The sequence below is a fragment of the Gallus gallus genome, chromosome 3 (assembly GCF_016699485.2).
Source record: "Gallus gallus isolate bGalGal1 chromosome 3, bGalGal1.mat.broiler.GRCg7b, whole genome shotgun sequence".
Taxonomy (NCBI): Eukaryota; Metazoa; Chordata; class Aves; order Galliformes; family Phasianidae; genus Gallus; species Gallus gallus.
The window spans coordinates 38,836,827-38,856,006 of NC_052534.1; the positions used below are offsets into that span (position 1 = coordinate 38,836,827).

The 19,180-nt window shown below is 37.9% G+C and overlaps 1 protein-coding gene across 11 annotated transcripts in view; it reads left to right on the forward strand.

The window, feature by feature from the left end:
• SIPA1L2 (signal induced proliferation associated 1 like 2) overlaps positions 1–19,180 on the forward strand; it is a 264,070-nt gene that overhangs the window by 146,629 nt on the left and 98,261 nt on the right. For all 11 annotated transcript variants that reach the window (XM_040698284.2, XM_046939496.1, XM_046939497.1 and 8 more), the window contains one exon: positions 6,851–6,923. The gene's annotated coding sequence lies outside the window, so the exon portion shown is untranslated. The remainder of the gene's footprint in view (positions 1–6,850; positions 6,924–19,180) is intronic.

A 19,180-nucleotide genomic window follows, 5' to 3' on the forward strand; every position in this document is an offset into this window, starting at 1 on the left:
TGTTGTTTCTTTCATTTTTTTAATGTACAAATCAAGATTCTGGTCATCTTTGACTATGTTTCTCTGGGCAGCACAAAATCGAGAAAAGTTATGTATTCAGAGGAAAAGCCTTGTTCACAAGTCAACATTAAAAAAAAAAGTGGTGTCCCAAAGCAGGCTTTTTACAAATTTTAAAGCATAGATACTAACTTGTGTAGCTAGTACATTCCCAGGCCTTGAAAAAATGTTTTATTTGATAGTATTATAACAGGAACTACATGAAAAAAGGAAAGTTAAGGGTGAAGATTTGGGAGAGCTGAAATACCAAAAAAAACCCAAGTGAATGCTTAGTTAGGATTATTAGTTGTATCTTTGTGTCCATGCTTTTATTGCATTTCACTTTCTAAACCTTGGTGACTCTTGTCTTTCTGTGTCTCCTTACCCAGAGCTAAGAAAAGAAAGCACATTGTGGATCTTGCTTATGGCTTGTTCATTTTTTATTTTTGTTTTGTTTCACAGTGAAGCATGCTGTTACTTCCTTACTCTTTTGTTTCTTGGTCTGTATTTCAGAAAGAAGCAGTATGTTTTCTTTCTGAAATGAAGAATTACAATAGATTTCATGTATGAAACACCTGCACAGTAAGAAATGAAGCAGAACTTTTCAGCTCTTGCTGTTCCATGGCGAGATTTCTGTTGCCTTTCCTTCCTGTAAACAAAGGCAGTCACTTAAAGAGTGGGAAATAGGCTGTTTACAGGATATTTTCTGTATGAAAGGAAGGAAAAGTGCCTTTACAGAGATCAACCTATTGTGTTGGGAATATTGGAATTTATATGGAGATAAATTGAGTTTAGCTTTCAGAGGGGAAACAAGCAGGAAAACACATGTAATCAATTCAGTCTTGACCCTGAGAAGTGCTGGATAACGCCTTTAGTTGCTGAAATCAGAGCAGGAGTTAGAACATGGGGCACTTTGGTTTAGTCCAGAATCCTATATGATCATTTCAAGAACTTGATTGAATATAGGCTGCACTTCAGAATAAAAGGTAAGAGTTTGTGGAATGTGGATTTTATTTAAAAATGAGCCACCACTGAATTACCATCATTGTTCCTAAAGAAATGTCATAATAAGATTGAGAATATGTGCAGTCCACAAGTACATTTCAAAGGTTGTTGTAGTAAGCGTCTTGCGGGGGCATGGGATGTACGGGACAGGCCTCTCCCTAAGCATAGAGAGACAGTGCTATTGTGCTGACCTTGATGCAGAGAAAACAGAAGAAGAAGAATGAGAAAAGAATGTGGAGACAGCCAAATAAGGCACAATGTTGTCTGGTATGAACCAATCAGAGTGGAACATGACAGCACGGTTTTGTAGGTAAAAATGTAATATAAGCTGTGTTTAGTAGTGAATAGAGGCCATTTTACCGCTCATCATATTGGTGTCACCTCGGTATATGGCCAAGCCGCAGGCTCCCCTAAGCAACGAACATCACGGTTGCCTGCGAAAGGCAACAAAGGTTTACTTGACTTGTGATATATACTAACAATAATTCTCGTGTCAATCAAGTTGTCCTATTCTTGCTTATGTTGTGAATTTAATTTCTGTGGCTAGTTACTTGGTTTTCATGCATCTTGTCGTCGCCTGAACCACTGATTGATCACCTGAGGCAAGGGAGCACAGGTGAAGGCAATTCAGCTGTGTGACTGGAAGGGGTGGAGCCTGGCTGCACCTCTCCTAGACCCCATTTAAGGGCTGACTGCCAGTGGGGAAGGACCTCTTTCTGGAGATCCCTCCTTCTTGGAGTTTTCCACTGTGAGGCCTAGATCCTCGGATATGGGTGAGCACTTCTTCTTTGACTGTCTCTTTTCCACCATGATAATCTTTCCAACTATAACAACTGTAAAGTACCATGTTATCTGTGCTATTCTTCCAGCTGTACATTTGTTGACTGTACGTATTGAAACCTCATGATCAAGTTGGATGGGGCCCTGGGCAGCCTGGTCTAGTATTAAATGTGTAGTTTGGTTGCCGTGCATGCGGCAGGGGGGTTGGAGCTTGATGATCCTTTTTGTCCATTCCAACTCAAGCCATTCTATGATTCTGATTCTGTGTCTATATGAGAGCTGCTCTGAAAATAATGCGTCTTGTTTTGTGATGTCAGAGACAGATGTTGGTGATATGGCAGCAGGGATTGGACCTTCTCACCGATATTCCATTGTGTTTTGTTGTCATCTGACAGATAACAGCAGAGGGGCAGTCTGACCGAATGGCATCTGATATAGAAATGCATATGAAGCAAAGGTGTGGCACTGAATTCCTCCATGAGGAAAACTTGCACCTGTTGACATTTATTGATGCTTGCTGAGCACTTCTAGAGAACAGAAGGGATGAGTGGATGTGAGCACAGTGAGGTGGTTGTTTGGTGGTACATTTCAGCAGTGGTGACAGAGATGGGAAAAACAAGCCATGTTCCAGATGGCCGTGCACAGCTATTACACCACAAAATGAAGAGCGTCTTGATCAGTTCATCTGTGTGAACTGGATAATGGTGGTGACTATGTTGAAAAATAGTGGTTTTTTTAGTGGAGAATTTCCTCTATCAAATAGTGTTATTGTACTCTATGTACATGTTGTAGTTTTCATGGAAATAAGTAGGAGGCATTAGTTTCAGAGGGACCTGTGTATGTAAGCTGATAGGATAGACAACTGATTTGCCTAGGAAACCAAGCAGGATAGATATAGTTAGTGACAAATTATATCATATGCATAGTTCCTCTATTTTATCTGTGGTGGTTCTACTGCAGTCAAGCACGTCCAAGATACTTCAGGCGTGCTATATAGATCAACTCTACAGTGAATGTGCAGTAAGTTGTTATTTTGGACGTACTGTCTTGCTGTGGAGCTTATCCCTGTAGTGACCATCTGTACAGTGTTCAAAGCGCTTGGAAGCTGACTTTGGAACTAGGCTTTTCTGACCTGGATGCTGTCCATCTAGGCCATTCTTTCTGGACTATCAGTATCTTCTCCATAGACAAAACTTCTTTTTTTTTTTTTAGAGGAAAAGAACTTGCCAGAAAAAAATCAGATGTCTAGTAGTAATGCTCTACTTTTCCTGTGATAGGAAAATAGGAAGAGAAAATACCAGAAGATTGGGCATAAATAACACCAAAGGCTCAGAGATTGTTTTCCCATCAGGTTTGAGAAGGAAGGAAGAATTCATGGTGTTTTAATGTCCAGCATTACATGCTTTGTATTCCAGCCTTTTTTTCCTGCTTGTTTTTTGTATTATTCTGTCATGTACCAACTAGTTGTGGTTAATGGAATTTGAGATCAAGATGAGTGTATTTCTAACTTTTGAAAATGGTGTGCTGTATATGGCAGGCAACAGTTTGAATGTCTGACCTTTTTGCCAAATGGAAATTATGATAAGGATTGGCCTTCTTAAACTTATATTTTAGGTATCTTAAACCAGCATTTCTTTGCTTTGTCATTGGCCAAGTTGGCTTCCTTAGTGACATTCCCTGTAGAAGTAAAGCCCTGGTTTTCAATTCCAGGGGACACTTAGAAGGAGAGGACTAAAAGACCTACAGAACAGATGCATGTATTGCTTTGTGGAGAAAAAAAAAGCAATACTGGGTTGTACTCTAGGAATAGTGAAATAGATGTCCAGATGTATGACAATGGTCTTGTCCAGAGGATTCTTTTGAAGTTTAATATTACGTATAAGTTTTATGGTACATCGAAGAAAATAAGCATGGTTTCCCTTTATTTCTGATATGCATTTTGTTACTTTACATGGATTTAAAAGGAACTTGTGTTTTGAATAATTTTTCAGTTGTAGATCTTCATGCATGCAGGTCAAGATACTATGAAGAAAACTCTTAGAATGCTGGTAAAACCATGAATTCTTCATACATATGCCAATTTATTTTTCTTCTCAGTTCTCAATTTCTTTTCCCAGTGCAGTGCTCTGTTTTCAAACTTTGGATTAAAAAATACCACTTTGTGGACAAAGGCTAGTGTTTTCCCGTTTGTCTGCCTCATGAAAGAACCATGTAATTCTCTGAAGTTCACTTTACTTAATGGATCAATTGATTCCACATTCTGCACACATAATAAACATTTTATTAAATATAAATTCTTTGTGACGGTGTTTTAAATTTTTTTTTTCTTTTTATCTAATGTAGAACCTTTTGAGTTGGAAAGAACCATAATACTTAGACGTGTAGTTGACTTAGAATCTGGGAACTCTGTGTGCTTTTTCATTCTATATGCTATTCTGTAAAATACTTTCTAGAATTATTTTTATCCTTATGGTGGTTGTTTAGTAGAGGAAATAGCATCGCTTCCTGCTGTGTGTTTTCCTTTCTTTCGAAATGAATGTAGCATTGTGTATTTTCAAGCTCAATTTTGCTATCTGAGATCATGATAAAATAAACTCCCTTTGAAACTGTGTTAACACAGATAACATACATAGCTAGATAACCATAATGGTAGATGGTGGTTTTATGTACTGTATCTCTGTGTGTTGATCTGAGAGACCTATCTGAAATAGATAATGGCCTGGGTTGAAAAGGACCTCAAAGATCATCTAGTTTCAAACCCCCTGCTATGTGCAGGGTCGCCAACCACTAGACCAGGTTCCCCAGAGCCACATCCAGCCTGTCTCTGATCACCTCCAGGGATGGGGCATCCAAAGCATCCTTGAGCAACCTGTTCCAGTGCGTCACCACCCTCTGTGTGGAAAAACTTCCTTCTCATATCTAACCTAAGCCTCCCCTGTCTCAGTTTAAAACCATTCCCCCTTGTCCTACCACTATCCATCCTTGTAAACAGTTGTACCCGCTCCTGTTTATATGCTCCCTTCAAGTATTGGAAGGCCACAGTGAGGTCTCCCCAGAGCCTTCTCCAAGCTAAACAAGCCCAGTTCCCTCAGCCTTTCCTCATAGGAGAGGTTCTCCAGTCATCTTAGTGACCCTCCTCTGGACCTGTTCCAAGAGCCTCTTGTCTTTCTGCTGGGGGCCCCAGACCTGGATGCAGTACTCCAGATGGGGCCTCACAAGAGCTGAGTAGAGGGGCACAGTCACCTCCCTCTCCCTGCTGGTCACCCCTTTTTTAATGCAGTCTAGAACACAGTTGGTCTTCCGGGCTGCAAGCGCACACTGCCGGCTCACGTCCAGCTTCTCGTCTACCAGGACCCCAAGTCCTCCTCAGGGCTGCTCTCAAGGAGATCTTCCCCCAGTTTGTATAAATACCTGAGATTGCCTGGCTGGCCCAAGTGTGGCACCTTGCATTTGGCCTTGTTGAACCTTTCATGGGCCTGCTTTGCCAGCCTGTCCAGGTCCCTCTGGGTGGCTCCTCTTCCTCCTACTGTATTGGCTGCACCACTTAGCTTAGTGTCATCTGCAAACCTGCTGAGGGTGCACTCAATGCCATTGTCTGTGTTGTTGATGAAGATGCTGAAGAGCACCAGTCCCAAGACTGACCCCTGAGGGACACTATTTGTGACCAGCCTCCACTCTGACACAGAGCAATTGATCACAACCCTTTGGCTGTGACTAGACAACCAATTCTTAATCCACTGAATGGTTGATCCTTCAAGTCTGTACCTCTCCAATTTAGAGAGAAGGAGGAATGTGAGGGACCATGTCAAAGGTGTTGCACAAGTCCAGAAAGATGACATCTGTCACACTTCCCCTGTCAACTCATGCCATCACTCCATCATAGCAGGCCACCAGATTGGTCAGGCAAGATCTGCCCTTGGTGAAGGCATGCTGGCTGTCTTGGATCACCTCTTTGTCTTGTATGTGCCTTAACATAGCTTCTAGGAGGATCTGCTCCATAATCATCTCAGGCACAGAGGTGAGGCTCATTGGCTTGTAGTTGCCTGGGTCTTCCTTCCTCACTTCAAAATGGGAGTTTCCCTTTTTCCAGTCACCGGGGACTTCACCAGATAGCTATGATTTTTCAAATATGATGGAGAGTGGCTCGGCAGCCATGTCATCCATCTCCCTCAGAACCCTAGGATGGATATCATCTGGTCCCATTGACTTATGTATGTTCAGTTTCGTGAGGATGTCACGTACTTGTTCCACTGTTACAGTGGAATGGAATCCACTCCCCACACCTTTACCTAGAGGTTCAGGGTCCTCTATAATAATAATAGTTTTATATATACTTTATTTTACTTCTTTGTGAATTAGCAGTATTTCTGTATGTTTGAGGTAGAGTTATTAGTCATCAGTTTAGACATATTTGTTAATGTTTCAAGGACTTTATTTTTGCCTGTAGAATGCTCTGTTGGAATTCATTCCACAGATTGTAGCAGAATGTTTTTTAAACTTTGTGGAAGGAACAGACTACTATCTTCCCTCAAAATATTTTATGAAACATCATGAATTTTTCTCTGACTTGTAATTGAAAATAATACTGAGCTACTTGCTGCAAAAATTACAGTTCTATGAATAACCTGTGCACCCTTTATCATGACCATTGAAGCAGAGCCATAAGGAAACAAGCAGTTAGTTCTGCAGCTAGTTGTTTATTACACCTTCCCCCTACACTCCTCCCCAGCAAAGCTTTTTTTTTTTTCAATTTATTGCCCAGAACTTGCACAAATAATACCTTTAAATTCTCTGTTACACCACATAAACATGATATGTGTTGCGCTATGCTGAATTTTTAAGCCATTAGAGCTTATTTATATTGTATTTCCATATGCTATTAGATTCTCACACAAATGTTTTTCTGAGGTTATTGTCTTGGGCTTTTTTTTTACTTATGCCTTAACATCATAAGTGGACATGTTCACCTAAGAATCAAATGAACAAATAAAACAACAACTAAGCTGAACCTGTCTCATTTTACTTGCAGGTACCTCCATATTACTTAAGTTAGAGAAGAAGTGACTCAAGTAGGCATCCTTTGAGAATCTTTCTAACCAAAGGTAAGCAAGATTATTAACCAATGACAAATACAATTTTGGTTTATCTGTAATATAGCCCACCTTTTAAGTAAACCGTCAGCTGTCTTTCTGATGTTTGACATCTCAAAATCTGTATTTCTTATAGATTTGTTAAAATGCTTCTAATATCCTGAAGGGAATTGCTCATAAAGCTCAGCATACAAGTGAAGTTCAGTCTTTTTTCAAAAATCTGTAACTTGGCAGGTTGCTTCTCATTAATGTTGGAGCATACGGTATGATCACTGAGGCAACAGTTGTCATACAGATGTTATACAGGACTGTTGTGTTCCTTAGTGTACAGGATAAGCACAGATTGGTTTATTTTTTATTTTTAAATTTTGGTCATTTGAAAACTCTTAGCCTGGCCTTCCTCTGATATGATATGACCAGCAATGTGATACTCTTCCAGTATGTTATGCTAGTGTCTTTGTAAGGGCTAATTAAGCTGTTTGTAGAAACTTCTGAGCCTTCAGTTGCCAAAAATTATCTTAATATGTTCTGTGACAGGAATTATGAGGTGCAGTCATCTTTTTATAGCTCCTAATTCTGCAAGCTCCTTGATCTAGTTGAATTGGATTGCTTATAGCTTTAGCAAGTAGGTGAGGTTTAGAAACACTTCATGTTTGCTCAGTGCATACTGTCATCTAACAAAGGTATGCTCCCTACGTCACAGTGAAGAAATTAATAAATTGTTTGGAGATTGAACTCTTTACCTGACAATGTGTGTGAATGCATTCTTCTGAATAAAAACTGCTTTTGTTTTTTTTATGAGATTGAGTATTTTCAATAATATACAGTCTTCTGAAGAATATTTTAATACAAACTTTGTCAACTTGATCAAATTCATACCATGCATTATTATCCTATGGATTCTCCAGGAGTGCTATAACATAAAGAGGAATCTGCCTTATCAATATTTTTTTCAGTGATTGAGTCTAGTAATCTAGTCACTGTCAGGCATTGGTAAATTTATGCTACAACTGTTTTTGTTTTGAAGAGTCGAATATTGTAGTATTGAAAATGGCAAATACTAGAAGATACATTGGGTATAATTGTGTGGGAGTTGAATGAGCATTTCAAGATGGTGCTTAGTTGTTTATGGTTCAGATGAAGAAAATTAACTTGAAGTAAATGCAGTGATATACACGGATATAATCATGTGATATAATGAAATACATGGAAAATAGCAATATAAGTTTCTCATATTACAGATTGAGAGAGGTAATAGAGGGAGGAAAAAGTAGTTGTAGATGATGTTTCTTGTAGAGAAGAAATAAAATAGTAGAAAGCCAGAGTGTGTCTTGTGGTTCATTCAATTACCAGGCAGTGTAAGGTAGAGCAAATATCAAATACGTGTATGAGAAATACAAAGTTGAAGGTAATAACCATTTACAGAATTAAGGTATACTGTGATATAATTAAAGATTTTTATAATTCTGCATCTTCTGTAGAAAACAAAAATGAAAATAACATTGTGAAAACTTGATTTAAGGGAAGCTCTCACAACTTTTGCACATTTGCATTAGCACTGAAATTAACCTGCAGTGGGTACTGGAGGGAAAAGTTATGTACTCATGTTTCTTCTTTCAACGTAATGGACAAATTTGGTGGAGCAGGGGAAAGAGATGGGTTCTTTCTACCTCCCTACTTTCTAACTGAATAATATTAAGAGGATAAGATGAATGTGCAATCAAACTGTATCAAAAGCAGAAACAGAGAATCTTTGCATGATGACTCTACTTCTAAGATAGCCTCTATAATTTCTTTAGTGTTAGTCGCTTTTATATTGTATCTCTGTAATGCAAAGCACAAAATAAATAATTGTATATATTTAGACTTGGGAAAATAAGTAGATGCTCTGAGATATCAGTCTATTCTAGCTTTTTTCTGATTAGTGGTAAAATTGAAATGCTGGGTTTTGTACTATTAGGTTAATTTTATGTAAACAAACCATGTTCTATGTAATTATAATCAAATTGTATTAAATGACTCCTGACACTGTGTTCCTTCAAATCTCTTTATTCCCTGTATATTCAAGCATCATATTTCTGCAGTAAAATAGTATTGCGCTACTGTTCTCTTCCATGCTTCCTATGTAAGAGATAAGTACTGAAGCCAATCAGAAACTTCTGTTCTTACTTTGAATGTTTTTTTCCCAAGATATTCCTACTTTGGGTTGGGAAAATAAGATAAAAATAGATGCAGCTTCTTTTTTTCTTTTCCTAGATAGCTGCCCCCAAATGCTTTATTGTTTGTAAGTTCAACTCTAGGCTATGTTTACTTAGGGGACAAACCAACCTTGTAAAAGATGATGTGTAAGCATGTAATGCTCATGCTGGTATTTAGCTTTTCTAAGTTATCTCTGTATGGTGTCAAGCAACCATTACTGTTCTGATTGAGCAAGATACAGTCATGCAGTTCACATCATGGATGTTTGCTTCGTAGGCTAGATATCTGACTAGGGAAGCCAACCGAACTTGGAGCCAGAGCAAAGAAAGTACAAAATCTCAAACCTCAGCTGCCTATATGGTGTCTATCCCTGTTGCAAATATAGGGTAGGACTGGCCTTCCACAATATTCCAAGAATTCCAAATGCAAGCTTTAAGGTAGTTTCTGCTTTACACTTTGTAATACTTTGCAATTACATGCAATTGTATGTTGTGCTTTCTTTAAGTGTAATAGTTTCCTGTTTGTATCATATTGATTATGTGAAGAAAATCCTTTTAGTTTTCATTTCCAACTGCACAGTGTTTCCAGGAGGAAGTCTTCTGAAAGAAGAATGGATTTATTTTTTTGTGTGTGTAACTTACTGTATATTCAGAGATTTGTATGAAGCGAGATGATTGCTTTTGGATTCCTTTTGAATTCTGTATGAGTTTGTCAATCTTATTCAAATAATCATAGATTTAGGAGAGTCTGAGTAGCTGACGGTCCTTGCCTTTGGTTTTGTATGGCTGTCTTATGCTTTGCTGCAAGAGGCAAAATTGAACTTCCTGTTCTGAGGAATTACACTAGCTGGATGCTTAATAGCTGCATGTTACAGTTTATCTGCTTTAAGTAGTCTTCCTTTGCTTGCTTTATCTCAATAGTTGCCTTCCCTTTCTCATCTAAGACTGTTCAATAAGTGGTCCATTCTGTAATATGAAATAAGATAACAAAAGTCATGTGTTACAAAGTCTGAAGCTCTGCTTTATTAACAGCAATATGATACAGATATCTGAAAACCTTCTTTGTCGCTTTCGCTTAAGCAGTGTTTTGCCTTAGAAGTTATCAGACTGTGAGAACAATGCTATATTATTACAAGTTGTCAAAAATATCTTCATTTGAATGGTACCAGGACAGGAATCAATGGGATCATTGTACAAAAATGTTCCATCTGAACATCAAGAAGCATTTATTCACCTTGCAGGTGATTGAGAAGTGGCATAGTTTACCTCCTTGGGAGGGAGACTCCACAAACTCGTAAGGATGTACACTATCTTGATTTCTTCATACAGTTCCATTTACTGAAATAAATTAGAATATATATTTTTCTTTCATACAAAGTGAAGGGTTATGATAAATTAATTGAAGTCCTTTGTTTCTGGCTCTTGCAAAAATCTAAAGAAATATTTGAAGTAAGGAAAAATTAATGCAAATGTGTTTGAAGATCAACTCAAAAATAGGTCAGAAACATATCCTGTGAGCCTATTTTCAGTTGTTACCAGAACTGTGCCAGTATGAAGGGGTAGGTTAAAAATAATTACATGTTTTTGAAGGAGAGACTTCTCTGAGAAGATTGGAGAAATGAAGTATGTAACAGAATGAATAATGTGAGAAATGAGAAAATATGAGAATTTGAAAAAAGTTCAGGGGGAGCCAAATGCCATCGACATTATAAAGATGGTGAGGGATGTAAAGATCAACAAAAACAAGAAGACTACTGTGAGTGTGTGAGTAGTAAAAGGAAAGCTAGGCTGATTAATTGGACTGGGAGATGACAGAGGTCTGGGAATAACAAAGGCCACAGAAGAAACTAAGATTATCAATACCTCCTTCACCTCTGTTTTCACTGATAAGTGTGGCCTTCAGGTATCCCAGGCTCCTAAGAACGGAGGCTAAGCCTGGAATAATAAAGACTTACCGTTGAAAGAGGAGGATTATGGTAACGAGCACTTAATCTGGACATCAAGAAATCTATGGCATTGATGGAATGTATCTACAAGTTCTGAGGTAGATGTCTGATAGCAGTGTAAGGGCACTCTGATTTTCTTCAAAATGTCATGGCAATTTAGAGAAGCCTGAGGAGTGGAAGAAAGCATGGGTCGCTCCTGTATTCAAGAAGGATCTGGAAAAGTGCAGGGTAGTTTGCCTTGCCTTGATCTCTGTGATAGTGAAAGAATGTGTAATCCTGTAAGCCATTTCTAGATAAAGGGCAAGAAGGTGAATAGGAATAATGACCATGGATTTAAAAAGGGAAAGTCACGCTTAATTTGCCTGATAGCCATCTCATCACAGAAGGATGGCTTGGTGAATGAGAAGAAAGCAGTGAACATTGTCTACCTTGATATCAGCAAGGCTTTCCAATTTGTTTCTTGTAGTATCGTCTTAAGCAATTTGTATGGGCTGAAAGACAGTGAGAGAGACTGAAAGACTGAAAACTGGCTGAACTGCCAGTCTGAGTGTTGTGATTAGCACTACAAAGTCCTGCCAAAGGCCAGTCACTAGTGGTGTACACTACAGATTGATGCTGGCTTCAGTACTGTTTAACATTTTAATTAGCGATCCAAATGATAGGTTTGATTGCATACTTAGCAGGTTTGCTGATAATACAAAACTGGAAAGAATGTCCGATACCCCAGGTCGTTGTGCTTATCACTCATGTTGGATGTTCTTATCAATGTATAGAAATACATGATGAAGCAAATCAAGAAAGGGAAATGAAGTCCTTGGTAGAGTCAAAGTCACAGGACAAGAGAGAATGGGTGGAAAGTGGAATACATGAAATTCCATCTGAGCACTGTGAAGGCTCTCAGGCACTGGAACAGGCTGTTACGATAGACTGTAGGTTCTCCATCCTTGAAGGCATTTAAAACCTGACTGCACCCTGACCTGTGGTCCTTAGTAATTTGCTGTTGCTGACTGTCCTTGAGTAGGGGTGTTAGCCTAGATAGACTACAGAGGTCCCTTCCTACTTCACCTATTCAGTGATTCTATGTCATTCTGTGACAGTTTATAAGGAAAAGGGAAACACTGTATGTTTTTCAGGGAAAAAAAAGTTAAAACATACTGATACATTCCATGATTTTAAAAGATGATGTCCGGGTCAGAAGGTTACTTGCAACTCTTTCTTTCGTAGTCAAGTTGCAGGGATAATGCTCAAGCCACTTTTCCCTTGATTAGGAGGTTTAGGTGACAGGGTAATAGAGACAAGATATGTTTCTCAGGCTTAGCTCAATTATTGGTGTTTTGTTGTCGTGTCCCCCCCCCCCCGGGGAAAAAAAATGAGGTTTTGGAAGTATTTTTCAGTATCTAAGTAGAAAGAACTACCTTCAATTTTGATCTTGTGAAACTGACTGTGCTATAATGTTTTTACCCTGCCTGCAGGATGTCTGAGTATTTGTTTGAAATAAGTTTTAGTCTTAATCTTTCATCTTAAAATACCCATGATGTGATACAGATTGGCCTCTTGTCATACTTGGTCTTCTCTTAGTTACCGTGTCTCACTCCTTATCTAAAAAATGCAGACAACTTAAACTCTCTTTGCAGGCTGACTTGGTCTGCTTATTAACCTGGCATGCTCTGAGCCCTGTCTGTTTGTGAAGACTGGAGTGAGGAGAGATGGGGTCAGGGAGGGTAGAGGAGGTGAGGAAGTATCTAGTTTCAAAAATAGAAATCTCACAAGTATTTTTTTCTTTCATAGTCCTCTAGAAAGTCATTGGTTTTCTCTGAACAGTAGTTCATAGCTCTTACCTGCTAGACTTGCAATTTTATCTTCCCCTCTCATGCCATTTAGCCTAGTAACTAGATTTGCTTGTCAGATTCCTCATTTTGAATGTACTGTGTAATCTATCATGTATGTCAGCCAAGGTGAGTGGGGAGGGAGCGGTACAGAAGTTCCCCTGATACTCTACTTCATCTGCTGTCAGCTTGTACGCATTTTGGTTTTGTTTGAACATATTACAAATGGAGAAAGTGATGTAAATGGTTAAAAATCACACTTCAGGAAGGAAGAAGGAGGAAAGAAAAAAAAAGGGAAGATTTTTCATAAATTTATTGAGATTTCTTTGTTGTCATTTATGAAAGTAAATGTTGGACAACGCTGGGAGGGGCAGGGCTGTGTGCCAGCAAATGCTGAGGATCAAAGTTTGCTGTAGCGACAAAGTTTTCTTAAAAATATAAACTAAAATTTTTAAACATTTTTTTGAAGTGGCTATTTATAATATAAGAGGGACAGGAGCATGTTTCCATTTCATCTACTTTTTGTTAAGCATCTATACTGACTGCTTCCTTAGAAGAAATGAGGAGTTGAGCCGATTCTGAATGTGGCATGCTTCTTTTTGTTGTTTTTCTACAACCTCCAAAAGACAAGTGATCTTCATTCTCGTTAATGATGATAACAGCTAATTATGCTCAGGAGGCTGACAGATTAGATACGCTATTTCTACATTCCTTAATTCTTCAGTTGGCTCCAAAGCACCATTCAGAGATATTTACTTACTACTCAACGATGAGTGTTCTGCTTGTAACATGTTTAGAAGTTAGATGCAAAGAATGTGATTTTGATTTTTGACTCTGATTCTTTCTTTCTTTTTTTTTTACGAGAATGCTTCTTACGCATTTTAAAATTTGGAGTACTCTTGTAAATATGTAGGGATCAAATAAATTGATGTCATATTTCAGCCCTTTTGCTTTACGTATGCTAATTATTGGATTACATTTGACAGTTGGTGGTTTTATTTAGAGGAAGCGGAAGTGTGAGTATTAAATGACAGCTGTATTCTTTGCAGATAACTCAGTCATCAGGGCAGCCAGTGTTTAATGGTACTTTTAAAGGTTTTTTTAATAGTTTAGCAAAGTATTCTTGGTTGTTTTATTTTGCCTTTGACATGCTTCCAAGCAGGGTGGAGATAAATGAATTACTTTGTTTTTCTTGAAGGAAAAAGTGTAGCACATGTAACCTTGATAGATTCTAAGTTACTAAAGTGGAGTGGTTTTGGATGAAGTAGAAAGCAAACTAGCACCACTGTAAAGAATTGTTGGGATTGTCATTTTGTATTGAGGTAGTGATCTAGTTAAAAACCTAACAGCTGAGTTCAATTTCAGCTTTCTTTTTCTCTTTGTTATAACTATGAAAATATGAATGTGAAATATAAAAACTGGCATATTGAAGTTACATTGTAGATAGCAAGTGTGCTTTATGAAATATAATTTGTCTTTAAGCTCTGTTTCTATTCCTGTTACCCCTGTATTTGTTGTTGTTAATCTCACCCAGGAACCTAAAATAGCTGATCCACACACTGAAGCACACCAGAGGATTCTGTGAGGAGCTGTAAACTTTGTTTCTAGAACTATATACTGAAGTAATTATTTCATCATTAGAAAGTTGGCTTTTTTGATTTAATAGAATTGAATTAAAACACATCTTGAAACAGACGTATTCATGGCATACAGGAACATTGTCACAGTTGCCAATGTAACAGCTGCAGGTCTGCAGACTTTATAAGGCTCAGGGAAGCTATAACTGTGGCTGTACTTCTGAGGTGAAAAATAAGAAGTTAATACTGTATTTTGATGCTACAGTGATGCAGGGTGTGTCTGATAACTTTTCACGGATGAATAGTTTCTTAACTTCTAATCTTTAAAAGCCAACATCCAGTGCCTTTTAGTCCTAGTAGTTTAAAACTATATTTTAGGAGGATCTTGTAGAAACAAAACAAGAAATATTCTGGAGAGAAGGAGATGCTTTGTTTACTTTGTGTGTGGATTTGTTTGTTTTTTAAATCTATTTCAGTGAAGTAGGAATAAATCTTAAATGAACTTTTTATTTTGCTGTAAAAATCAGTCCCTCATTAACCTCAGTGCTGTCCACAAACAAAATAGATGGGGGATGAAGGACTGGGGAATGTGTTCGTTTGGGAAATGCATTCTGGTGCGTGTCCCTTACCTGCTACATGCTCATTGCTCTTCAACTCTTCCTTCTTTGTTTCTGAGTTTTGCTCACTTGTGCATTACTTTCTTTTCCTTTTCCCAAGCAGCTTTTTTTTTTTCTTTTTTTCTTTTTTTTTTTTTTCTCCCCAGTAAAGCTACGGGATTGAAAACTTTACAGGGTTTTCTCCCCAGTATAGCTAAAGGTTTTGCGGTTGCAAAAGAGGAAAGAACTGAGCTCAGCTAACATATGCAACCTTCCTGGCTGTATTGCTACATACATTTACATATGCTATGCATTATATGCATGTGTTCATATACTTCCTACTCCGAGGGACTGAGCAATCCAGTCTTGTTCAGACTCCATGTAGAAGGAGGCCTAGAAACTGTCTGGCGTTGGATATTGCATAGATGTAGAGACTGAGAGAAATGCTAGTAAGGAAATTTTAATTTTAGTCAATAATGATTTGATACTGCTTAATTTGTCTAATCCTATTAAAAATATTTTCTCTAGCAATACTTCTTATAGTTAAGTCATCTTCCCCACTTCTCCCAACTCTGTACTTTGACTTCTCATACATGTGTAACTTAAGTTTCTATCTGATAGATTTTTGTTTTAAAAAATAAGTTTTATTTATGTTTTTGTTGCTTTTACACCTAAGTGTCTGCTATGGCTAGAATGTACTTAATTTCTCCTTTCAGTCACTGATAACTATGGTGATTTTCATGCAGACATCTACCTTCATTATTTTAATTTGCGTATCTACTTTTGTTATCATGTCTATAATTATTAAGTGTGGAAGATAGCTTGAACTGGGATGAAAATGTTGTGGGGTTTTTTTCTATTACATTAATATTTAATTTTCAAAGTGTTCATGTATTTGGTGAGGATGAACTGGAGATCTGTCAAACTTTCTTTTGCCTTTCCTCTTCAGAGGATTGCTTGGTAGCTATGATATTTCATTAGAATGTTGATTGCTGAGGTTCAGTCTTGTAGACTTTTTGCAGTAAAGGTTTAATTTCCTTCTCTGTTTCAAATAGAGAAGCGAGAACTTATTTCTTACTGGAATATTAATGACATTTCAACACAGTGGGAATACATAGTTACAGATGTAACTTAAAGAGCAAACTGAATATTGAATAAACCTTTCTCATTTTTTCCTTTATATATATTATGTATACAAAGCAGAACTGCTTTCTAAAATGTGAAACAAAAAGTCCCCACAGAAACAACCAAAAAACCCCAAATTTAAATTTGGTTCCTTGTACAGTGGTTCACTTAATCTGCAAGTCAACCTGTTTGCATAGTATTTCAGAGTAGGAAAATGTTCAGGGCATTGTACTTTGCAGCTGCTCTGGATAATCATTTCTGTATTCATACCTCAGTTCTGCAGTTTTCCATAAAGCTGCTTTTTTTCCAGTTGACTCAGAATTTTTATGCTAATGTGTATTCTTTCATCAGTGTCTTTACAAATGTCACTGAGGTTCTGTAGAGCTCAATGGAAACAATGCCAGCCTTGTTTAGCTTAAACACAATATGCTACCATTGTAATATTGTCCAACTTTTTATGTGCATATCAGAATCAGATGGAATTCAATGCACCATGCAAACTAATGTTGGGTCATTGTGTGAGTAGGAACAATTAACTATATCTCTCTAAATTGCATTCTCTTTTTTGTGCAAATACACTTTTATACATTAGTTATAAATGCTGTAATGAACTTGTTGCTCTGGTGCCTGCTTAATAAAAATAAGGTTTATTTGAATTTATTTTAATAATCTTCATTTTAATAATCTTAACAGTTAAGACTCAACAATCCTCATTTGAGCTATACACTGTCTGAGCGCTGGCTGTGGTCTTGTTCAATGTCTTCATCAATGACCTGGACAAAGGGATAGAGTTCACCTTTAGGAGTCTGATGATGCTGAGCTGGGAGCAATAGCTGATGCACCAGAATGCTGTGCTGCCATTCAGTGAGACCTGGACAGACTGGAGAGTTTGGCAGAGAGGAATGTGACGAGATTCAACAGGTGCAAGTGCAGAGTCTTGCACGTGGGGAGGAATAACCACATGCATCAGTGAGGTTAGGGGCTTACCTGCTGCAGAGGAGCTCTGCAGAGAATGACCTGGGGGTTCTGGTTGAAAACAGGATAGCCATGAGCCAGCAGTGTTCCCCCATGGCCAAGAAGGCCAATGGGATCCAGAGCTGCATTAAAAAGAGCATGGCCAGCATGTTGTGGGAGTGATCCTCCCCTTCTGCTCATTTCTGGCAAAGCCACATCTGGAGCACTCAGTCCAGTTCTGGGCTCCCCAGTTCAAAAAATGTAGGGATCTAGAGAGAGCCCAGTGAAGGGCCAAAAAGACAAAGGCCTGGAGCATTTCCCATATGAGGAGAGAGAAGGCTGAGAGCTGATCACATTAGTGCTTATAAATATCTGATGGGCAGGAATCAAATGAATGGGGCCAGGATCTTTTTGGCGGTGCTCAGTGACAGGACAAGGGGCAACAGGCAAAAACTGGAAGAAAAGTTCCACACAAACATACAAGAGAACTTCTTTACTGTGAAGGTGACAGAGCACTGGAACAGGCTGCCGAGGGAGGCTGTGGAGTCTCCTTCTCCAGAGATACTCAAATCCTATAGTACTAGGCAAATGGGGAAAGGTCACTGTTCTATGGCTGATCCTGTTGGTTCTATCAAACTGACCTTCAAGCCTATAGAAATTCTTGCTACCTTATTGCATGGATATATTTGTGTTTATGTAATTGTTTTGTATTTTTTTTAATGCATACGAGCATTTATTTGCTCAAAAATGACGAAAAGCCAGCTGAGCATAGTCTGTAGAAAATCTGTTAAAATCACTCACTTCATAAATTACCCTTCATAAAGTACTTTTTTTTTTAGTGCCGTACATAATGGTGATGCTAATATCCAAAACCTTTTATAAGCAATTTAAAATTTGTTGACAAATGTGAATTGCTTCTTCATTTGCATTTTAGAGATGAACATTTCTCTAGGTTATAAAGAAAATAGAATTTGATAATGCTCTAAATTTGGGAAGAGTGGAGGGCTCTATTGTTCATTTTAATGATAAAGATAGTAAGCCTGAATTGAGAAGGAAAAGGAATTCAATCTCATTAGGATGTGTCAGAAGTGTGGTTTGTGTAATAATCTTATATGAGCTTTCTAAGAGTCAGAAGCTTAGCAAAAGTGACTGCTCCTTTTAAAACTCTTGATTTTTGAAATAATTCTGTAGCTTCTGCAGTGTAAATGTGTTGCAGAAGAGAGAAATATGCACTGATACCAAGTAAAAACGCAGTTCCAGAAATGTTCAGCCTGTATGAATGAAACAGTTTGTTGGCTGAACAGAAACTTTGTGCTAAATTGAGGCCAATAATAAAATTCAAAGGCAGATTTTTTTTTTTTTTGCAGTGCTTAAAGTTCGGAGCTACGTTTGTGCATGAACCGTTTGGATCAGTTAATTATACCCTCCTATCTCAACACTTTCATTTACATAACGAGCAGAACTTGATAAAACAAATGTAAAATTCAGTGTCTGAATTATTGGATGAGGAATTATGTAATCTGAATTTTAAAAGCGGGGAAAAAAAAGACCTATAAATGTGAACCATTCCAGATAAACATAGAATTTAATTCATATTCCCCACGCTGCCTGATAGTGAATCACATTTGTATTGTTCGTATTTCCCAACAGTGTTACTTCATATTAATCTATTTAGATAGATCTTTAAAGGTATGTTACTGAAACTGTCAAATATGGGTGTTTATTTTTTCCCCTCAAATCTTACGACTTGTTCATAAGGTCACTAAGTTACACAATTGACCAATACTGAAATATTTTGGTAAGTCATCTTAAAGTGCCTTCAAAAGGTATCCCAGAGCATTCTTTATCCAAGGAATTTAGGGACATGATAGCAGAGCTATGAAGGCCTGAAAATATCATCATTTCATCCCATAAGGGATTTTTTACAGGGATTTTTATGCAAGAAAGTATTTGGGGACCATGTCCAATTCTCATGAACATCAACGGAGCAAGAGGTCAAATTTCCTCAGTTACTGGTTGGAGACTTTGTACCTTTGAATCCACTCTG